The sequence below is a fragment of the Halichoerus grypus genome, chromosome X (assembly GCF_964656455.1).
Source record: "Halichoerus grypus chromosome X, mHalGry1.hap1.1, whole genome shotgun sequence".
NCBI classification, from domain to species: domain Eukaryota; kingdom Metazoa; phylum Chordata; class Mammalia; order Carnivora; family Phocidae; genus Halichoerus; species Halichoerus grypus.
Genome location: NC_135727.1, coordinates 5,924,205 through 5,935,434, shown reverse-complemented (window position 1 = coordinate 5,935,434; position 11,230 = coordinate 5,924,205).

Sequence of the window (11,230 nt, the reverse complement as noted above, 5' to 3'; positions counted from 1 at the left end):
GCGGCAGCGTGCAGACCAGTTGGGGGAAACCTCCTGAGGAATGCCACAGTGGATGCTTTCAGCCGGGGATAGCTTGTTCCTACTGAGGGACTCATTGTTCTCCAGCCTCGGCAGCAGGAAGCCAGCTGCCATATCCGGAGCTTAATAAGAACTGTAAACGCTTTACCTATTTGGTTTTGGCCCGCACCACTCATGTGGCTACCAAATAGGAGAAGTATCTGAGAGGAGAGCCCAGGGGGTGACAGCGGTAGCCAAATGCATCCCAGATGCTCCGGCCTTCTTTGAACTCGGTGGCGGAGGGGCTCCGGGCAGGAGGCAGAATTGGAGAAACCCCCAAACAGGCTGAGTTGGTGCCGCGTTGGCCAGATGGAGAGCTAGCTTCTCCTTCGGTCAGCCTGGCATGCAACCAGTGGTGTACTGGTAAAATGTTTAACAGCCAGCCCTCTGAGAACAGAAAGCACCTGACTTACTTGTAGGGTTTGCCAATTTCTGTAGTGTAAATATCCCCACCGTGGCTGGTCTCGAGCCACTACGATGTCACAGATCGCAGAGTTGGGAAGAGATGCACGCAAAGTTGGGAGTCCGGGCAAGACAGCTCCAACACACTACTGAATGCAGCCTTCCAAAGAGGGTTCTGATTTCACATTTATGTTCATGTGGACGCACGCGTGCAAACACACAGCCATGCACACACGCATACACTTGTGTGACAAGCTGTTTCAACCCTTTCAAATGTGAATTGGTCCTCTGTGAATGTAGGTAGTTTGTGATACGGCCCAAGAGGTATGGATTTTAAGCAGGAGAGAGCTAAGAAGAATGGCCTCTTGAGACCAAAGCATAGACAAATGGGGGTGGGGGGGGGTCATTACATCTCAAAGGAAAAACAGCAGTGAGATCAGCCCTTGGAAAACCTATATGGTTGGTTGAAAATAGGATCAGTAAGTGTTCTTTTGTCATTATTTTGTAAATGTCCAACTGGAATTTCTAACTTGTAAATGTAACTTGGATAAATTATTTATTCTTCATCCTTCTGATGACAACCTCTGTGTAGTTAGGAAACATTAGGGCCTCTATGGAGACTAGCACAATCCAAAAATGCATTGTGTTGTTTTCTCGTAATATGGAAACTCAGTATTTCTCCCACCTCCCTCTTGTTGTTCAGAAGATTTTTACTTTAGTTATTAGAGATCGAAGTTACGTGTTTAACATGTGTTTTTAGTTAAAAGTGTCTACTTACTGTCCTAGCTCTGAATTCAAACCAGGATGTCTCCCGTATCAATTACATGACTAATACTCAGAAATGATCATCCAAACCAAAATAATTCCCTTTTCTACTCAATATAAAGAAAACCAGGGTCACTAACAAGAAGGCATAAACCTCTTTTAAGAGAGTGAGGTTTTCATTAAACACACACACACACACACACGTACGCGCGTGCACAACTTTTTTTTTCTTGGGCCTCCTCATTATAAATCATCCTGAGGGTAGAATAGAAAGTCTCAAAGGACCCATTCTCCTGGTCCTGTGCATCTTCTGCAGTTAATAAGAGGTCTGTGTCTGGAAAGGTTGAAGAACTTGCCCTACAATCCTATTATTCTTTAAACATTTCTATGTTCTGTCTGAGCCCGTGCCCGTGGTCGAATGTTAGCCCTGGAGGAGACCCATGTCCTACTCTTTCTTTCTGGCCTTTCTCTCTTTGCCCCTGTGGTTCCTTCTGTGGCCAGTACAATAACAGGGTGGCAGGGGGTCTTCTGTCTCCTCATGGTATTCGGGCAACGTTTGTCCCGCTGGAGAATGGTAACATCTGGGGCTGGTCTAATTGACATTTCACTCACACAGAGACTCAGAGTCCCCGTAGGCAATGGACCAGTTTGCATGGATACAGAGAGCGAGAAAGATGTTCATCATCATCTGGTGATTGCCTATTTCAAAACCATCCTCACTAATCAATCATATTCACCCACAAATATTACAAATGAGATCAATTCTGTCTCAAGACAATTTGTCAAATAGTTTTCTTCCTGGATGATTCGAGACTCGGGGTATTTTAGAAAGAGAAATGTCTGAGATGAAATCCCTCACATTTATTTAATTCTACAAATTGCTGTTTTTATTCCTATGTTCATCGGCGTAGTGCTTCTGGAGATTGTTTGATGTCGTGTTGTCTTCAGATAAAATTAATATATCTAAAGTGAGCCCAGTATCAATACCATGCTCATAATGCTCCTTGGGATCCGAAGATACCTAGAATTCTTCCCCTTGGCACACTTGGTTAGTTGAGTGACATGTCTTTCAGATCCTCCAAAGAAAAGTCTGGTTTCTTTTCTGGTTTTGTGGTGGTGGTTGTGGTTGTGGTTTTTGTGACCTGTTTCTATCTCTCTCTCTCTCTCTCTCTCTCTCTCTCTCTCTCTCTCCCCACTGTCACTCGCTTGCTTTGGCTCTGGCTTTCGCTTTCCTGCTCAGGCGCTTTCTCTCTCTAAACAAATGAATAGTTGAGTTAAATGTGAGCTTCTGAATTGTACTAGTTCATGCTTTTAAGACATAACAGATTAATAAAAATAGATGTGTTCTAATTTAAAACATGCCACCTGGAAAGGCATGCAGTATTATGAAACCATGATATTAGAAATATTAGTCTGTTGAATCCATTTGTCCAATTGTATAACTTTGTGGAGCAGTGTTTTGACCTTTACGGCATAATTTTGGAGCAAGTGGAGTGGTTGCAGGCAGATGAGACAGTTTACATCAGGAATTTTCAATGAACTTTAGTTGGAGGCCTGGCAATGGCAAACATCTTCAGATGTTGCTGTAACCATTATAAATATGAAGAACAAATTTCTGTTCTAGAAATTTCCCAGAATGCTTCAGTCAAGAATTTTTTTTAGGTTCATCTTTTTCTTTTTTTTTTCATTTCTCCTTTTCTTTTATTATTTTGAAGCTGTTTATTATTACTGACTGAAGAAATATTTTGATTGTACTGTTTTTCTCTGTTCTCGTCTCTCTCTCTCTCTCTCTCTCTTCTCTTTCTCTCTGTCTCTCTCCATTTAACTATTGAAATCTGGAGTCTTTGGTAAATCTGCATGAGACTGGTCTGTAGGCCAGGAATGAAATCGAAATCTAAACAAACCTTGATGGGTTTTCAAAGAGGAACACTCTGTGTTCATTGGGCCCTTCCATGCCCCACATCGACAAATGATAAGACAGAGGTACTTCTTGCAGTGGGGCATTTTTAGAATCTCCTCTGAGACCTGATGCAGTTTAACAAACGACTCCACCTGTTTTTCCAGTAAGTCACTTGACTGAGGCTTGAAAAATACCCCTGAGAGTTACCAGGGGTGTCCGCCTGGTCTACAGTGTGTGTGTTTGCTTTGTATCTCGGAGGCACGTTCACGTCTCGTGTGCTCATGTGAAGTATTTCCTAGCATTCCCATTAGCCTGTATATAAGAACCAGAAAGATAATCCCAACATGTTGTAAATGAAGATGTGACTCTATAAACCTTTCCCTTGTTCAAAAGAGAAGACATTTTCATGCATATTGTAAACAGAAACTTTGTATATTTAAGTGTCATGGAAAATATGTATTGAGTAACCAGTATACAAATGGGAATTCAAGTGTCATCATAAGCTTTGTTGTGGGGGGGTGCTGGTCAACACCATGACCCGGGACCATTGTGACATGTCGTCTGTGTGTGTGTGTACGTGTGTGTGCGCATGTGCGACATGTCGGGCTTGCCATGTCCTTCACGGGATTTTAGCTTTCCCTTCTTGAAAAACATTCTTTTACAGTTCCAGGAGACCATGGCTACGTTGCTGTAGGAAGGCAGGGATTTGAAATGAAAACTCCTTTCCTCTTGGGAGCTTTTATCATAACATTATGGTTCAACTACATGGATTCACTGGCCTTTGTGAGGGAAGAGGCTCTGTTCCAATCCAACCGAGTTTCCAGAGAAAACCATAGGTCAAGATGCATGGGAGGGAAGATGGAGGCCACCTCAGCTGCAGCAACATGAGTTGAGTGGAGCCCTCCGGGTTGGACCGAGCTTGCCCCCAAGCTGCAGCTCAAATCCCTGGGGTCAGTGTCCTGGCCTGGGCTCCCTCCACGTCAGTGGACAAGGAGAACTGCCAGAAATAGCCTGGCCTGGATCCTGAGAAGAAAAGTTCCTGAGGCCCTGCCCCTAGTGGGAGACCCTTTTCCACACCAGTGGCAGCCCAGGTGGCCGTTAAAATGTGACGGATAATTCATAAAGTGCCCCCTTTGTTTTACCATGATCCAATGAGTCTTTTGAACCACTTTTCTTGAGTGCAGATCTCCAATAATGGTCATACTCATTGCAGACTCACCGACTGTCACTGTTCATAAGCATGCCCGTCTCGTCAGAATTTCAGTAAATTCAGATGTTCTGTATAGACCAAGGTAACTGTCCTTAACCTCAAGCAATGAATGAAATGGTATCTGGTTGCTAAAACTGGTTTCATGTGCTTTATATATAAAACTGTATCTGCCTGTGTGGCTTTTGCATTTCAAATGTGTGGCGCACAAGCGTTTTGTTGGTGCTTTGTTCTCAGTACAGTAACTCTGTGTATAAACATTCTAATGTAGTTTTGTTGTTTTCCAACATGATGTCTCTGTAAAAATGATATTGGCTGAGCTGGTGCGTTGGTTTTCTCTCATAGAGGCATTAACTATACTGCCAATGCATTGAATTATTTAAAAATGCAAAATAAAATTTTTATGAAAATCTCATTTTAGACATGTAGATTATTCTGCTTACAGACTTTCCAGCCTTGAGTCCCTTGTTAGCACCCCTTTTGAATTGTAATACATACTCGATGCTCTCACTTACCTCAACAGCTTTAAAACTGAAGTTCTGTCAAGAACTCTCACAAAGCTGACTCATTTTATGAGACCCTTGGCCCATCGTTCAAAGCCCATTTCAGAGAAAATTGTCAAATGTTTAGTTATCTGGGTCCCTGGTACACAGCACAAAAAAAACCTTACAAAGTAGAGTTATACCTGTAGCACGTGCTGAGGGAAGAGGAAATTCTCGAACTAGGCTACAAACTTAAAAGCACAGCCGACGGGGACCATTTACTGCAGGGGCGCACAGCCACTGGCCTGGGAGGACAGCAGACGTAATAATTTAGTTCAATATGTGATTTGAAGTCATCAGGAAAAGGTTAAATTATCTTCAGTATACCCGTGTTACTAAGACAGAAGAGCATGGCATGTTTTAGAACTATTTCCTTGAAAATGTTAAACATTTTTCAGGCCACGGAAGAGGAGGTCTCAGGTATCTAGAAATTTCTCTGGCCACACGAAGTGACAAAGTGCAATGCTAAGACATCATACGGCACTTACAGACACTTGTAAGTGAACACAGTGTTAACAATTGGCAGAATTTTCTGGGAACAAATGAACTATGTCTGGCTTGGCCAGATATTTTGGCCTGGCCTAATGATAGTCCAACAGTAATGCAGCTACGTGTAGTCGAAACTGGCGGTTATAACGCCATCCCTAAGAATTCCAAATCTTTTCCAAAATGTGAAGCCTACAATGTCGGGAAATACAAACATTTTTCTTAGGAGATAATGAGGAAGTACTTCATCTGAGTTGATAGAACTAAATGGATTATAAATTTGTTCTCAAGCAAACCAAGTTGTTTTCTACTTCTCTCAAAAACCTGATGCCATGAAATAAGATCACACCTAGGTAAAAGTATGCCTGCGAGCAGAGAAGAACGGGAAGAAATGTGCAGAATGACTTTCTTAAAAGGTAGAGTGCTGGGATTATGCTGATTGATCAGGCATTGGGTCAGCCTTCTGGAAATGCCTCTTTCCACGAAGACTGACAGCAGGTGCCAGGTGGAGTCAGAAACCCAGGAAAGGTTCGGTGAGGGGGATCTCTTTATGCCTGGAAGTAGCAAAGAGGAGTGATGGCACCACCTTCCCGGCTGGACGCTGTGGCTGGGGTGACAGCCAGGCCCTGGATCAGCCTTAAAATCAGTTCCCTCGGAAGCCTGGGCCGGGTGGTCGCACCCCTACTCTTGTCTCCACCCTGTGAGCGCAGGTTCAGAAAGGAAGCGGGGCAAACCAGGGGAGCAGGTGCACTGGGCTTTGCAGCAGGATTTTAGAGCAGCCCCTTGCTGCCTGCCTCAAAAGAAATGCTTGCTTAACCTTTCTGTGCCCCCCTTTCTTCCTCTGCAAAATGGGCTCCACAATGTCAGCCTTCTCGCTGCTTCCCAGAGAGGAGCAAGATGTCATAAAGACCAGTGTTTCTCATCTGACATCCCCTCTTGGCTACTCTGCAGGGCATGTTGCCCCAAATAATCTTCCTGCCGCACTGCCATTATCAAGGCCAGCAGTCTTCAGCCTCGGAGGGCCTTACAGCAGTGAGGGCAACGGCAAGGTTGTCCTGCTAGCGGGGGATACGCCGCAGTGCGGTGGCCGTTGGCAGAGTGTGCCACGCAGAGGGCTGGGAGTGCCCCGAGCCTCGTGCTTTGCACAGAGAGCACGTTTAGCGGCGCGAGTTGCTCCGGAAAATACATTTTGGGCTTGGGCCGGCTATTTTGTCCGCCTCCCCCTTTTCTAGAAAAGGAAATACAATCCTCAAACCTCTAGCTGGGATAGAAGAGGGATCTGTGTTCTTTGTTGAGGGTGAGTTTGCCCATAAGTTTCAGGCGTAGACATCTGACATGGACAAGAGTCCTCAGGGCCCTCTGCAACTGTGATTAGGGATGTGCAGATCATGACCTGGGGGTGTGCTGGGACTGCCAGTCACAGGACCTGGTGTGTGAATTGAGGCAAGTGGGGGCCAGGAAATGACCTGCAAGCCCCCTCCTTCTAGCTCCGTGACTCCATCCTGCATCCTACCCACCTTCCTGAGGATGGGGGAGGGAAGATTTTGAGAGTCAAGAGGGAACAGAACCAGATGGTACTTCTAGTGCTCTAGAGACAACATCCCACAGGAATCCGAGCTCAGAGCAGGCTTCTCCGGGGAAGGGATTCCCTTTCACACTTGTGTAACTCTCCAGGAATTTCCTAGTTCAAACCACAATTCACTTGAGCTTATTGTCATTTCCTAAATAAGACAGGCCTTGCATCGGGCCAGAGAGTGAGGGAAACCCCCAAGAAGAGGCCTGTTGCACCTCTCTGGAAACATTATCTCAGGCAGGGCTGGACCTGGTGGTGGTGAGCGGAGATTCTCCCAGAATTCCGGACTCTGGGGACACAGCAAAACCGAGGGACCAGGAAGGAAGCTCCCCTCACAGAAGTTCATTTAAAGACACCACTTGGGGCGCCTGGGTGGCACAATTGGTTGAGCTTCCGGCTCTTGGTTTCAGCTCAGGTCACGATCTCTCTGGGTCGTAGGATCGAGCCCCGCGTCAGGGTTCGAGGTCAGCTCAGAGTCTGCTTGATTCTCTCTCTCCCTCTCCCTCTGCCCCTCCCACTTGGCTCTCTCTCTCCCTCAAATAAATAAATAAATCTTTTTAAAAAGACACCCCCCCCACCCCCGCAAGCCTTAGCTGGGCTAAAGTATTGGCAGGACAGTAGGCTGGGACTGGTTTGCTCAGAACCCCAGTGACAAAAAACACAAAATTTTACACACCCTCTTATTTTACTTAGAGCCCAGATAAGCAGATTTTGCCCCATTTAGAGCTTGCTTGCTTTGCGTAACCCACGGAACTTTACCCACCATCTGCTAGCCACGGATGAGGTAAATCCTGGGGCTCTGAAGACCCCAAGCCTCTGCTGCCCTTCAGAACTGTCGGCCTGGAGGTGCTGCTGAGTGACCTCCCCCAGGCACTTAAGCCTATGTGCTGACCTCCTGTCCCCCAGGAGTTCCTATGCTCTCTTCCTTTTCTGGGTGGAGGCCTCTGGAAGGTCTCATCCTGGGAGGGACGCCCCCACCCCCCACATCAAGCTTCTTGTGTGCTGCTGCCACCTCGTGGTCATACCTATTTGCTCGCTCAGCCCCCCACATCCTCGAACTCACTACACCTTGGCAGCAAAACCGGCCCTGAAGGATCAGCAGGCAGGGCGTGGTGGCAGGCTCTAGTCGGAGTCCCCTCCTGGCGGCCTCCAGGTACCCCACACACCCCCTACACTGGCCAAGTCTCGGCCTCAACTCACTGAACCAGTCCTGTGATAACCACCAGACACATCCTAAAGCAACGTCCACCATCCCCCTGGAAAGAACCAGCTCCTGCAACGGGTGGCCCAGATAGCCCAAGTGTCCTGTTGTAGCTCAGGCCCAGCTCCGGCCTTATTGGCTGCCTCCCCAACCCCCTCACTCCAGCCAGCTGGACAGGGGGCCTCTGCTCTGGCTCTGGACTTAGGGCTGGGCTCATCTCCTGCCCTCTGTCAAAGGGCACCTCAACCTTGGCTGAGCTTAATATCTTATCAGAAGTTCTTATTTAATTGATTTGGGTACTGCTTTCCCATCCCCCAAGCCCCCAAGGGTATAGTTTCTAAAACTCTCCAGGTGATTCCAATCTGCAGGCAGGATTAAGAATCATTTTTCCAACCAAAGCTCCTTGGGCTGGGGTTGTACCCCATCTCTCACTGTCCCCCCCCAACCAAGTGTCTGGCATTGGCAGACTGGATCCTTACATATAGCTGAATTTCTTGGCTCATAGACTGTCTCTGGCCAGGCATCAAAAGTCATTCAAAAGCCAACAGACATCTGGGCTTGGGAGTTCACATCTAGATGCCATGGTGTCCTCTTTGGGTCCCTGAATATTCTTAAAATCCCTGTGGAATCTGTTACCAACAGAAAAAGTCATTCACAAAACAATTATAATTTCTAACCAGCCATCAAGTGCAAATTGTACCCCTTTATGAGTTAAGACATGCCAGTTCTTCCTGGCCTTCCAGCCACCAGGGTGGCTCAGGCGTTTGAGCATCCAACTCTCGGTTTTGGCTCCTGTCATGATCTCACGGTTGTGGGATCCAGCCCCGCATCGGGCTCCATGCTCAGTGCAGAGTCTGCTTCAGATTCTTTGTCCCTCCCCCTCTGCCCCTCCCACTCACGTGCACGTGCACTCTCTCTCTCTCTCTCAAATAAATAAATAATTTAAAAAAAAGAATATAACCTTTAGCTAGGGGCAAAGAGGAAACCTAGGATCACATCTGACCTCTGCATGAACTCCTTGTGACTATTCCTTCTCTGAACCTCAGTGTCCTGTGGGTACAATGAGAATGACAACAGCTTTGCTTGATGCTCAGTGGGAACAAGGATTAGGGCATGGCATGCAGTCTCCGACATAGGGACTAATATAGGGCCTAGGCTGGTTCTTCTCTGCATGGAACCCTCCTCTCCTGACCATCCTCCCCCAAAGCCTGAGGCATCACCTAGGAGAATTTCTGAAAGTGGACACTTTCTTTTAAGCCCCTGCTTCATCCTAAAACTTTTGGGTAGTTTACATTATAGTCTCCATAAATTCCATGTTTGTTTAAATATAAAAATTTTTTTCCACTCCGAAAACCAAACTCATGCCCCACGGCGATGTTCCTTGCTTCTTCATGGCTCGGCAAACTCTCAGCATGTTGCCTTGAACTGGATGCCCTCTAAGGCCCTCTCTAGTTCAAGTGCACTATGAACTTCCATGTGAAAGTGGCTCTTTCATTTCATGACCAGCTGAAGTTCTCATCAACATCATCATCACGTGGATAAGCTCAACAACTTCCCAGCTAGTCTCTCTGCCCCCCTCTGCCTGTTGGCAGAACTTACTTCCTTGCCTCTCTAGAACTCATGTTACCTTCCTTGGTCAAGGCCAACAGGAGAGAGAGTCTTTCCTTTGGAACTTCTTTTAAAGAACTTGCTGGATTAGGTCAGGCCCACCCAGGATAATCTCCATTTTTATTAACTCAAATCAAACTGATTAGGGGCCTTAATTATTTCTGCAAAATCCCATCATCTTTTCCATATAACGTAGCCTAATCACCCAAGTGACATTCATCTTCTTCCCAGGTCTTGCCCATACTCCAAGGGCCTTACTCAGGGCATGAAGAGTGGAGGGGGGAATCTTGGAGCCCACCTTAGAATTCTGCCCACCACATGCCTCTGAGCACCAGAAGACTTCACCTCCTGCCTAGCAGACTTTTCCCTCTCCTCTCCGTGATCTCTGAAGCAGTGGACCTCTTCTTGAACTGTGGCCCTGCCACCAACATGGTCCTTTTCTCCCTACCTTAGTTTCTCCAAGCAGAAAAACTCTTCAAGCAATCCTTCCTTCTGTGCTGCCTAAGGGAGCATAATAAATTAATGAATTAATTGTGTTAAACTCATTAGTCAGATGAAAGGTGCTATCAAAATGCAAATTATTATTATTTTGAAATCTTGTGGCTGTCATTGCAAAGTTTGCACTTGGTTATTAGACACTGTGCCTTTGTCATCTATCAGCCCCCAGTTCAATAACAATGCTTGTATTTTGTTTCAAACCATTAATTTGAAAATAACCACCTTGGTGCTCATGATGTGCTGATGGGGAATTATCTGCCCTGGGAAATTGCCAGCAAGAATTATAAAAAAGAGATGTGCATTAGCTGAAACTCAAAGAGAAGAACCAATCAGGAAGCAGGAGGAGCACACACCTCTCCCCCCATTGCTTCTCTTCCCTTCCAAGGACTGCCTGCCAGGATCTCCCACCTCCCCGGGGGCCCTAGGGTACCGATGGGCCAGGTACAGCCCAGCAGCTCTTTCCTTCTGACTGCAGCTGCCACAAGGTGATTTGGGATTCTTAGGGGGCAACTCCCCTTCCTGGTACCCACTTTGCCAGCCCTCCTTCAAAGGCCTGAGCCCTGCTCCCCAGGCAGCATTAGTCTCTTCGCAGGGCCAAGCCTTACCTCCCACAGTGTCCCTCTTGAGTCTCTGCCCCCTTCTGTCCCTTCCCATCAAGCCATGCATCCCCTCCTGGGCTCTTTCCTTGCAAACCCCCACCCCCATGTTGGTCGTAGGGGAATCTCTGTTCCACCAACTTAACCTTTACCCCTTCAGGAAGCCCCCACTGTGGAAGCTAATGGGTCAACAGCAGCAGGAGAGAGGATTGAGTGGGTGGGAAGGGAAAGGAAAGTAGACCCTGACCTAGAGACCTCGAAGCCTGAGGCCTCACGTCTGGCTCCACACTTCTGGGTTATTCCAGCCCTCCACTAGCTGCAAGAGACCTTTTCACAATCCCCCCTAGGGACAGGGTGACTGGATTTGAAGGTGTAGGGTTGTGGAAAGCAAGTTG